Source organism: Lampetra planeri, chromosome 45 (genome assembly GCF_965212315.1).
Source record: "Lampetra planeri chromosome 45, kcLamPlan1.2.h2, whole genome shotgun sequence".
Taxonomy (NCBI): Eukaryota; Metazoa; Chordata; class Hyperoartia; order Petromyzontiformes; family Petromyzontidae; genus Lampetra; species Lampetra planeri.
The window spans coordinates 8,301,651-8,314,070 of NC_136151.1; the positions used below are offsets into that span (position 1 = coordinate 8,301,651).

Sequence of the window (12,420 nt, forward strand, 5' to 3'; positions counted from 1 at the left end):
ATGAAGTCAATGAAAAGCTTCACGGCTGTTGGGATTTCCTCCTTTTCCAGTATATAACTAAATAAAGATTCTAGTTTAAGGGTGCAATGTGAGATGTAAAAATGCTCGCTACGTTACCCCATGGAAATTTCCCCCGTTTCTTCTTGTAAATGAATGCAGCAGCAGCGACAATCAGAAGCAGCAGAACCACGGCCACCACAATGCCCGCTGTATTGCTTCCTCCTGTTTGAAAAGAGATGCACGCAGGATTATGTGTGTGTCTGTGTGTGTCACTGTCTCTCTGTATCTGTGTCTGTTTCTCTGTATGTGTCTGTGTGTATGTCTGTGTATGTGTCTATGCATGTTGAGGATCTGGTGATTGCTGCTCACTCAGAGGAGGAGTTGGAGGCGCTGATGCTGAACCTGAAATGTGCCACAAAGAGGTGGGGTCTTACCATCAGCCCTACCAAAACTAAGTATAGGTATTTTGTGGGATGGATCACTTGTGGAAAAAGTGGAGAGTTGACCATGTCTGGGCAGTGTGCTTATGACCAGCTCCTGTTTACACAGCAGAGGTCTCACTCCAAATCAGCTGGCCGGCATTATCTTTTCATCGGCTGCACAATACTGTGTGGAAGCTACCTGGTCTGTCGCTCCACACAAAGCTTCGGGTCTTCTCTCTGCTTGTGAAACGTGGACCCCTCTAATGGAACATCTGCGCCAGTTAGAAATATTCAGGCTGGCCTGCCTGCAATCCATCCTGGGTTTAATCAGGCTGGATTGTGTGAGGAGCTCACAAATCCTTGAAAGATCTGGAAAACATTCCCATTAGTGAGCTCCTCCAGCAGGCAAAGCTGCAATGGCTGGGTCATGTAGCCCGCATGCCCAGCCACCGCATGCTTAAAGAGCTTTTGTTCGGCCGGATAGAGGGAGCTAACTGGGCACGGCATGGGCTAGTCAAGAGATGGAGTGATATGGTACAAGAGGATGTGGAGCTGAGTAGGCTTGCCAATTACTAGCACAAGCGGTGTCAAGATCGGCCTCTGTGGAGGAAGCTCGCTAAGGACGCTGCTACTGGGCAGTTGTAGGCAGTCACCCTCCAGCAACAACTGAGGGCAGAGGGGCAATGCTCACAACAATGAGCAGAGCGCCGGGTGGATAAAAAACAGCAAGTTGGCACAGTAGGGGGCATCGGTCAGTCATCTCAGTCAGTCGACCCATGGCACCTGGGTCTGCCCCGTGAACTGCCAGTGGGCGGTAGTGTAGCGGTTAGCGCTACGCTGCGCTATGAACCCAACGACCCGGGTTCGATTCCCGCTCACGGCCAACACCAGTGACGATTATCTGAACCGGTTCTGGGCCTCCCCTAGGTCGTCTCAACCTTAAATGAGTACCTGGTGCGTTGTGTAAACAGACAAAGGCGGTCGGGCGTGGTGCTGGCCACCCACCCCCTCATGTACCGTTCCGGCCTTCATAGGTGCTCGCTAACAACACTTGCCCCTACAGTGTGTTATAGGCTACACAGGTGATCTTTGTCTGTATGTGGGGCGGCTGCAAAAGTAAAACGTGCCGAAGCCGTGTCATCGGGTCGGCCAATCGGTGAATCTCAATGCAGCAACAATCACAACAAAAACCTGCCGTATGTGACGTTACGTGTCTGATGACGCACATACGTGGATGTACGTCGTAAGTTTGTCTCCCAATTCCGTTTAGTTTCCGATGACATACGTGACGGGGTGTACATCATCAGTGTGCCTTCCCGTTCCATTTCTAGTTATGCACGTGACATGACGTGGTGTACATCGCGACGTGCGCGTGTGTGTGTGTGTGTACGTCATCGGAAATGGAAACCGGAAGTGAAAAAACTAAAAATGTAAATATTACTTTTGTCGGTGCCTCGTCAAGTGCCGAGGCTCCCCACACGCGAGAGGGGAGCGTGCTTGGCTGCGTGAGTGCGGCACAGTTTTTGGTGCCAGCCATCGTAGAAAGACAGCGTGATGCAGCCGGTTCATGCTGCTGCGTTTCTCTCTCTGTGCCGCGAGTAACGACGTCTCCATAACAAAACAAGAGTTGCTTCTGCTGCTTCTGCTACTGCTGCTATCCAAGCCTCTCTTGGTAATTCAAATTAATGCCGAAACCGCTTTCGAACTGCACGTAGCCAACCGTGCTAATCGGAGGTGTGTGAGTGAGTGGGTGGGTGAGTGTATGTGCGGTGGACTTTTTTTTGCACCGTACGTAGCCGACTGGTAATATGTGAGTCAATATGGATGTCTCTCTGTGGGTATCTGTGGGTCTATTGGTGTCTTTGGGTCTCTGTGTATGTATGTGCGTTGAACTTATTTTGCAGAATTCTTAGCTAACAATGATCATCAGAGGCGCAAGCATCACACTAACACCGTGGCAACATGCATCAGGGTTGGAGATCAAACCCACGACCTCCTGCACACCAGACGAGGTAGTCAACATCTAACTAAGCCACCGTGAGCATGGGGGCCTCAGCCTGCGTTCGTTTTACCACTGGATGCACCGGTCGGAGTTTGCGTTGCATTGCTTGGATCTTGTGTGCAGAAGTCGTGTCCGTCTACTTTGTGGAAGCCGGCTTTACATCGGCACAGCCTGTCGGAGCTCTCGGTGCAAGGCTGGTCAATTTCCTCATCTGTACAGGGAGACATGGGTGGGAAAAATGGAGAAAAATCCATGTGTTGACCACCACGGTGAGAGAGAGTGACACAGACGGAAAATATACTGAAGCAGGTGTCGTCAGGGCCACGGGATCGAACCCACGACCTCCCGCATACCAGGCGAAGGAGATAACAACTCGCAGGTAATACCACACGCAGTTCATCACATCTGCGCCTCTATTTAAGGAACGAAACAGGTGGACTTCTCCACAAATCTGGCTGAAGCCTGATGAAGCAGGTTGTAATTACTGGCGATATGTCATGGTACTCAGATTGTAAATGTTGTGGCTTGGCTCTAAAACACACCAGTGTACTGTACTAGTACACCACACTATACACTACACTATACACTACACCACAGACTCCACTATTCACTACACCATAAACTACACGATACACTATACTACACCATGCACTACACTACATACTTCACCATATACTACACCATACACTACTATACACTGCACTACACTGCACCATACACTACACTATTCACTAAACTATACACTACACTATACACTACACCATACATTACACTATTCACGACACTATTTATTGTACCATACACTACACTATTAACTTTTCTTTACACTACACTACTATACACGACACAACTATAAACTACACTACTTTCCACAACACCACTACATTACTATACACTACTACACACTACAATACAGTACTGCATACTACTACACACTACAATACACTACTATAGACTACACTACTATACACTAAAACACACTACACTACTACACACTACACTACTACACACTACACTACTATACACTACTACACACTACACTACTATATAGTACTGCATACTACACACTACAATACACTACTATAGACTACACTACTATACGCTACTACACGCTACACTACTACACACTACTATACACTGCACCACTATACACTACAACACACTACACTAGTATACGCTTCGGTATATTTAAATCTGACATTTAGAGGAACGCCAATTCTCATTGATAAAGACGCGTGGGAAGTGGGTGTTACCTTCCTCACATTCCTCGCATTTCCTACATCCTGATAGGTAGTTTTCTATGTCCATGTAGTATCCGTTAGGACATTCCCCACAGGTCGTGGGGCCATTGTTTTCCGTGCATCTATTCTCAACGAATTGCCCTGCAAGAGACGAGAGATGCAAAAGGTACAAACAAACAAACATCATCTTCTACACTCGTTTTTTGTCGTTCTTTTGTTCTGCTCTGTCTGTGTGTCTCCGGTCCTCTTGTTTTTATGTTTTGTCTTTCTTTGGAATTTTCACACTTAAATTCTAACTTAGCAATCTTTGAAATACGTAATCGACCAGGCTATGCGTTAATTGTGTGTTGACCGACTCTCTGTGTCGTATTACATAACATTTAGATACTTTGCTAGGTTATTTAATTTAGTGTGTTCTTTCTCCCTCTAAGCCTGCGTACTTTACTACGCGTCTCTTCGTACTCATTGACATGTAAATTTTTTCTCTAACCCCTCTCTCTGCCTCCGCCCCCCTCTGTCTATTTAAGGCCACCCCACAGAGACGATCACCCCTCTCTGTATCTGTGTTGCTCTCTCTATGCATGTTGGTGATATCTGTGTGCTTATATGTCTGTCTATAGTTTTCTGGTTAGATTTTATGTCGCTATTTCATTATACCTGATGATGATTGCTTGTGTTGCAATCGAAACGTCGTATGCTATTATTTAATTTATTATTTTATCTTTATACGTGACTTTACCGAAAGAACCAAAGAATATCATCTTCATCATCGTCATCCACCTCATTATTCACGAATTTGGTTATCGGTGAATCGTGCCTGGAACTCAATGCGACTGACTGCATCGAGAGAGAGAGATGCACACTCCAAATACACATCAGCAGCGCATCGTCAGGGTCAGGGAATTGAAGCCACAACCTCCTGTATACCAGGCGAGGTACTTAACATCTCCCTAGTCACCGTGGCAACAGGTTTCAGGGTCATTGGATCAAACCCACGACCTCCTGCACACTAAGCAAGGCAGTCAACATCTCCCTAGCCACCATTGCTCACAAATGCACACCTCAAAAATGGCAACTTTTTAAATCCTTTATATTAAGTTCACTTGCTTGCTTGCGCGCTTACGACCGTGCAAATCTTTCGGTCGTTTTTTAACCCACTTCCCGTGATCCAATCGACCTGACATTTTGCACACAGACTCGTTGTGCGTGACAATTTATTTTCGTGAAAATTTTTTTTCCAAAATTTTACACTTTTTAGGATTTTTTTTTTATATTTAATTACCAATTGCTTAATGGTGGCAGGCAATCATCTGACCCATAGGTGGCAGCCATCTCAAGCCAGAGGACGAGAGGACTCTGACTGTGTACGACAGCGCTGCTTTATTTTAATGCCGTGACTGCACGATTTCGTTCTTTGGCTCTGCCCTTACCTGGCTTGCACCGCTCACAGCAAAGGCCAGTTTCTAACACGTGGTGGAATTCATGAGGACACGGAGACTCTGTTGGTGTCTGTGGGTGGCAGGAAAGGGGTGCATTGTATTAGACCTTTACGTGAGTTTGTAACTTTGTTGTTATGAGGTCGACGTACTCCATCATTGTGGTCGTCATTAAGTTGTGTTAGCGAGCAGCAGTACCTATGAAGGCTACCGGCGCTGTGGCACACGAGGAGATGGGTGGCCAGCACCACGCCCGGCCGCCTTTGTCTCCCCCAGTGGTGATGTTAATACACCATCGCACGAGGTACTCATTTGAGGCTGAGTCGACGTAGGGGAGGCCCAGGACCGGTTAAAATAATCGCTACCACTGGTGTTAGTGGCCGTGAGCGGGAATCGAACTCGGGTCGCCGGGTTTGTAGCGTAGAGCTAACCGCTACTACACTACCGCTCCCACATAAAAAAATATACACACACATACACAGACACACACACAGATAAATACACAAAGACAAAGATCCCCGTTTAGCCTTAAGAGACTTGGGGCAAGTGCTGTTAGCGAGCACCTATGAAGGCCGGCACTGCACACGAGGGAGTGGGTGGCCAACACCACGCCCGGCCGCCTTTGTCTCCCCAGTGACGATGTTTACACATCGCACCAGGTACTCATTTGAGGCTGAGTCGACATAGGGGAGGCCCAGGACGGATTCAGATAATCATCACTGGTGCTGGCCAAAAGCGGGAATCAAACCCGGGGTCGCCGGTTCATAGTGCAGAATAGCGCTAACCGCTGCACTACCGCTCACACACATAGATACAGACACACACACAGACACACACACAGATACAGACACACACACAGACACACACACAGATACAGACACACAGATACACACACACACACAGACACACACACAGATACAGACACACACACAGACACACACACAGATACAGACACACACACAGACACACACACAGATACAGACACACATACAGACACACACACAGATACAGACACACACTCAGACACACACACAGATACAGACACACACACAGACACACACACAGACACATGCTATCCATCAAACGCTGGAAAGAGCAGTTTCGAACAGGGAAACCCTCAGAGCCGTTACCGCAACATTCCACGGAACAACACCTCGGTGAGCTGAGGCATGGCCATCAAGCAGTTTAGTTTATTGTTTAGATATCCACTGGGTTGTGGAACCTCCGAGGGTTTCTAAACTAAAATGTATAAACTAAAATTACTTGTCTAACCGGGTGCGGCTAAAATCCACGCAGTGACTACCACGGGAAGTCAGAGAGATGCAGACTTCACATATACAGCAGTAGGCATGTCAGGGTCACGGGATCGAACCCACGAACTCCTCTACACCAGGAGAGGGAGTTAACATTTCCCTCGGCACCATGGTGCCCATGATGATGATGATGAATGTCACCTACTGATAGCAGTGACCATCATCATCATGATCATCAACCCCTCCACCCCACTTCTCTTACCGCAGCCACCAATCTGACACAGCAGCACAGCGCCAGCACCACCGTGAGCATCTTCCCCCGTTCGGAAACCACCCCCGCCACGAACCACCAACATCCTCTTCTCCCTCTTCTTCTTATCATGATGATGATGATGATCCGATGGGCATCTTCAGTTCGTGTCTCCTGAGCAACGCACCGCGCACACCACGAAATCGCAAAGAGGCCCCTTGAGTTGTTGCTGTGTTTTCATGCCGCACGGTTCCGTGAGTGCCAACCCGTCTGTGTGTGTCTGTGTGTGTGTGTCTGTGTGTGTGTGTCTGTGTGTGTGTGTCTGTGTGTGTGTGTGTCTGTGTGTCTGTGTGTCTGTGTGTGTGTCTGTGTGTGTGTCTGTGTGTCTGTGTGTGTGTCTGTGTGTGTGTCTGTGTGTGTGTGTGTCTGTGTGTCTGTGTGTGTGTGTCTGTGTCTGTGTGTCTGTGTGTGTCGCCCTCCAACAACAACCGAGGGCGGAGGAGCGACGCTCACAACAACGAGCGGAGCGCCGGGTGGCTAAAACACAGCAAGTTGGTACAGGAGGGGGCACAGGTGGTGCATCAGCCAGTCATCTCGGTCATCTCGGTCAGTCGACCCGTGGCACTTGCTGGGTCTGCCCCGTGACCTCCTGCCAGCGGGCGTTTGACACTTCACGTGGCCTCAAGGTGCACTTGGCCTGGCACAAGCGTCGTGGTGACGTCACCGCCACTTAGTGGCGGTGACGGTTGTTGTTGTGTGTGTCTGTGTGTGTCTGTGTGTATCTATGTGTGTGTCTGTGTGTGCGGTAGTGTAGCAGTTAGCGCGCTGCGCTTTGAACCTGGCGACCCGGGTTCGATTCCTGCTCACGGATAACACCGGTGACGATTATTTGAACCAATCCTGGGCCTCCCCTAGGTAGACTCAACCTCAAATGAGTACCTGGTGCGGTGTGTAAACATTGCCACTAGGGAGACAAAGGCGGTCGGACGTGGTGCTGGCGACAAACCCCGTCGTCTACAGTTTAATCCTTCATAGATGCTACACGGAAGATCTTTGTCCGTGTAGTGTTGTAAAGGACGGACTTCTTTATGGCACACACCGTTTATTATCTTAACACACAGTCTCCTGACCCTGCACAGCTCACACTCACTCTTCGCTCCTATTCTACGAAGGTACAGCCTTCGGACTTGCTGTCTATCTAATCTCCCCGCTAGCCGAGCGTCCTCCGGCTTGGACCTAGGGGTGGCACACTGACCTGCCGCTGGCCCGGCGGGTCCCCGAACTCTGGTCGCTCAGGACCTTCGCCCTCACAAGGGCGGGAAGGCTGGGAGCCAGGGTCCTATCCAGGACCTATCTCCCCCGACCACTGGTTACTCTGAGCCCCAGTCCTGACAAGGGCTGGAAGGCTTGGTCCAGGGTCCTATTTATCTTCGGCCGACTTGGGTCTTCGTGTAGCAGAACTGGCCAAGAGCTCTCAGCGCTCCGGCTTTTATACCTGTTCGTGGCCGGGTTGTCCAATCCCCGGCCACCTTGTGGGACCCTCCGATTGGTCCTTCCCAATCTGGCGTTTGGATCCTATCTCACCCCATTTGACCCTAACTGTTTGATTGAGCGGGAAAACCTTGTTTACTAACTGCTCTCTCACAGCTTGCGAACAGCGAGTACTTATCACTACTAAATCTGTTTAGGTTCTACTACTAACTACTACTAACAGCACTTGCCCCTACTATACACTACACTATTATACACTACTATACTACCCAATTATATACTACTATACATTACTATACACTACACTACTATACACTACAATACTATACACTACTATACACTACACTATTATACACTACAATACTATACACTACAATACTATACACTACTATACTACCCCACTATACACTACACTACATTACTATACACTACATTACTATACACTACACTACTATACACTACAATACTACTATACACTACACTATTATACACTACAATACTACCCAACTATACACTACTATACACTACACTACTATACACTACACTATGCACTACACGACTACACACTGCACTATGACACTAGTATATACACGATTATACACTATACACTGCACACTAAAGACTACTACTATACACTCCACCACGATACGACATTGAAAACTAATTTCTTTACAACTTCACGATCAGGAGGCAGAACCATGGGAGGGAAATTGCTGCTATGATCACCACGTCTCGCACTCTCTACACGTGCATCACTTAGACTCACACAGAGACCTACAGACTCACACAGAGACCCATAGACTCACACAGCGACCCATAGACTCACACAGAGACCTACAGACTCACACAGAGACCCATAGACTCGCACAGAGACCTACAGACTCATACATAGACCCACAGACTCACACAGAGACCCACAGACTCACACATAGACCCACAGACTCACACATAGACCTACAGGCTCACACAGAGACCCACAGACTCAAACAGAGACCCACAGACTCACACATAGACCCACAGACTCACACATAGACCTACAGGCTCACACAGAGACACACAGACTCAAACAGAGACCCACATACTCACACAGAGACGCGCAGAGACCCATAGACAGACGCGCACACACACAGAAACCCATAAACACAGAGACCCCACAGACTCACACAAAGATCGAGACACACACACCGATCCACAGACACATATAGACCGACAGAATCGCATAGAGACCCACAGACTCAGACAGATACCAATAGACAAACACAGATACCGACAGACACACACAGAGACACATAGACTGAGAGTCCAACAGACTTGCACAGAGACCCACAGACTCACACAAAGATCCAGACACACACACATAAATCCACAGACACACATAGACCCACAGATTTGCAAAGAGACCCACACATTTGCATAGAGACCCACAGACACACACGACGACCCATAGACTCAGACAGATACCCACAGACACACATAGATACCGATAGACACACACAGAGACCCACAGACTCACACAGAGACCAACATAGACCCACAGACTCACACAGGGACCCACAGACTCACACAGAGACGCACAGAGACCCATAGACACAGAGACCCATAGACACAGAGACCCAGAGACTTGCACAAACCCATAGAGAAACCCATAGAAACCTACAGCGACCCACAGATTGACACGGTTAGCTACGTACGGTGTCAAAGAAGGTCAACATACATAGACACAAACCCATAGATACACACAGAGACGCACAGACTCACACAAATATCCATACACACAGAGACCCACAGACACACACATAGACCCACAGGTTCGCATAGAGAACCTCAGACACACACGAAGACCCACAGACTGAGACAGATATCCACATACACACACAGATAAGAATAGAGACACACAGAGACCCACAGACTCATACAGAGACCCACAGACTCGCACAGAAACCCACAGACTCGCACAGAAACCCATAGCCTGAGATAACCACAGACACACACAGAGACCCACATACCCGGAGAGAGACCCACAGACTCGCATAGAGACCCACAGACTCGCACAGAGACCACAGACACATAAATGTACGCAAAAACTCACCACAGAGGCCCACAGCCTCAGGCAAAGACCTACAGACTCACCACAGTGACCCACATACTCATACAGAGACCCACAGATTCACCACAGATAAACACAGACTCACCGCAGTGAGCCACACACTCACAAACACCAAGACCCAGACAAACACATATTTCCATAAATTCCCACAGACTCGCACAGAGACCCACAGACCCACACAGAGACTCACAGACTCAAGAGACCCACAGACACACACAAACTCACCACAGATACCCACAAACTCACTACAGATTCCCACACATAGACTCACCACAAATACCCACACACACACAGAGAGAGATCTATAGACTCAGAGAGGCCCACAGATACACACAAACTCACCACAGTTACCTCTAAACTCACCAGATTCTCACACAGAGACTCACCACAAATACCCACACACAGAGAGAGAGAGAGACCTATAGACTCAGAGAGGCCCACAGATACACACAGACTCACCACAGTTACCTCTAAACTCACCGCAGATTCCCACACAGAGACTCACCACAAATACCCGCACAGAGATCCACCGATCCCCAAACAGAGACTCACTACTAATACCCACACACACACAGAGAGACCTGTAGACTCACACAAACTCACCACAGATTCCCACACAAAGACTCACCACAAATGAGAGCACAAACGCTACGAGCGAAGATCCTCTTCCTGGGCTGAAGTTGAAGCTCCAGGTGTCTCCATCCCGCTGTCTCTCTCACCTCTCACCCTTCACCTGCCTCTCACTCTACCTCTCAATAAAGCGAGAGACAAAGAGAGCGCCCTCCTACTTCCTCTTTCAGTTTGTAGCCCGAGTCATTCGAAGACATGGTGGAGGAGAGGGAGGGGGGAGAGGGAGGGAGGGGAAGAAGGAGGGGGAAGGAGGGAGGGGGAAGGAGGGAGGGAGGGGAGAGGAGGGGCGAGGTGGAATGTGACGACTCCTCGGGTCGGAGTGACCTCTGCGCACGGAAGCCGTGCTGGTGCTGGTTGTTGTTGTGGTGGTAGTGGTTGTTGTTGTTGTGGTGGTGGTGGTTGTTGTGGTTGTAGCGACGCTCACAACAACGAGCGGAGCGCCGGGCGGATAAAACGCAGCAAGTTGGCACAGTCGGGGGTACAGGTGGTGGTGCATCTGTCGGTCATCTCAGTCAGTCGACCCATGGCACCTGCAGGGTCTGTCCCGTGACCTCCTCCTGCACCTAGCCTGGCACAGCCGCAGTCAACTCATGGCACCTGCTGGGTCTGTCCCGTGATCTCCCCCTGCACCTAGCCTGGCACAGAGATCAACAGAGACCCACAGAGATCCAGATAATCGTATAGACCCAAAGAGACCCACAGAGATCCATAGACTAGCATAGAACCATATAGATACACAGATACCCATAGAGACTCATACTCATGTATGTCCTATGTTGAACTTCTTTGGCACCGTACGTAGCCGACCGCGGCTAATCCGAGGTGGCGGGGGAAGTAAAACAAACCAAAAACAACTACAACATCAACAAGTGTGTCACTCTAGGTGACGATGATGTAATGGTGCGTCACAGCCTTCCACGTGACTTCCTCATCGGTGTCCACAACAGTGACTCGGCACACGTGACCCTGTGCCTAACGTCACCATTTGGGGGTTTTTATTAAATCCTTTATATTAAGTTCGCTTGCTTGCTTGCGTGCTTGCTTGCTTACGACCGTGCAAACCTTTCGGTCGTTTTTTAACCCACTTCGCGTGATCCAATCGAGCTGACATTTTGCACACAGACTCGTTGTGCGAGACAATGAATGTTCGTGAAAAAAAAATTCCAAAATTTTACACTGTTTAGGGAAAACAAATGTAATATTTAATTACCAATCATCTGACCCATAGGTGGCAGCCATCTCAAGCCAGAGGACGAGAGGACTCTATCCGCCACGCATATAAAGGATTTAGAGTGAAAAACTTTGTTTTTACGGGTTATACTTATTTCACAATTACAGGGGTGCTTCAAAAACACCGCAACACTTCGTGAGAATTTGCAACGATTAGCAAGTGGAGACCACCTGGAGACGATTCCAGGCGGTGTGTTGACAACTACGGGGAATGAGTGGGAGGCTCTTTGACTTGTTGAAGCTAACACGTTCCTGCGGGCGGAGGGAGCTGGTAGGAACGTTGGGTTGCTCGGTCAATGGCCTGCAGGGTCAATGGCGGCGTGGTGTATTCCGCAAATATGGCCGACTGTGAGGGCGG

At 48.8% G+C, this 12,420-nt stretch overlaps 1 protein-coding gene across 2 annotated transcripts in view; it reads right to left on the reverse strand.

Annotated features, from left to right (window-relative positions):
- Window positions 1–11,054, reverse strand: part of LOC144733096 (uncharacterized) — an 82,708-nt gene extending 71,654 nt beyond the window's left edge. The window contains exons 1-5 of one of the 2 annotated variants that reach the window (XM_078614835.1): window positions 10,831–11,054; window positions 6,617–6,778; window positions 5,096–5,174; window positions 3,678–3,806; window positions 118–2,635 (exon numbers count right to left, since the gene is read on the reverse strand). The gene's annotated coding sequence lies outside the window, so the exon portion shown is untranslated. The remainder of the gene's footprint in view (window positions 1–117; window positions 2,636–3,677; window positions 3,807–5,095; window positions 5,175–6,616; window positions 6,779–10,830) is intronic. The other variant, XM_078614836.1, reaches the window with a different exon arrangement.
- Window positions 11,055–12,420: the final 1,366 nt, after the last annotated feature.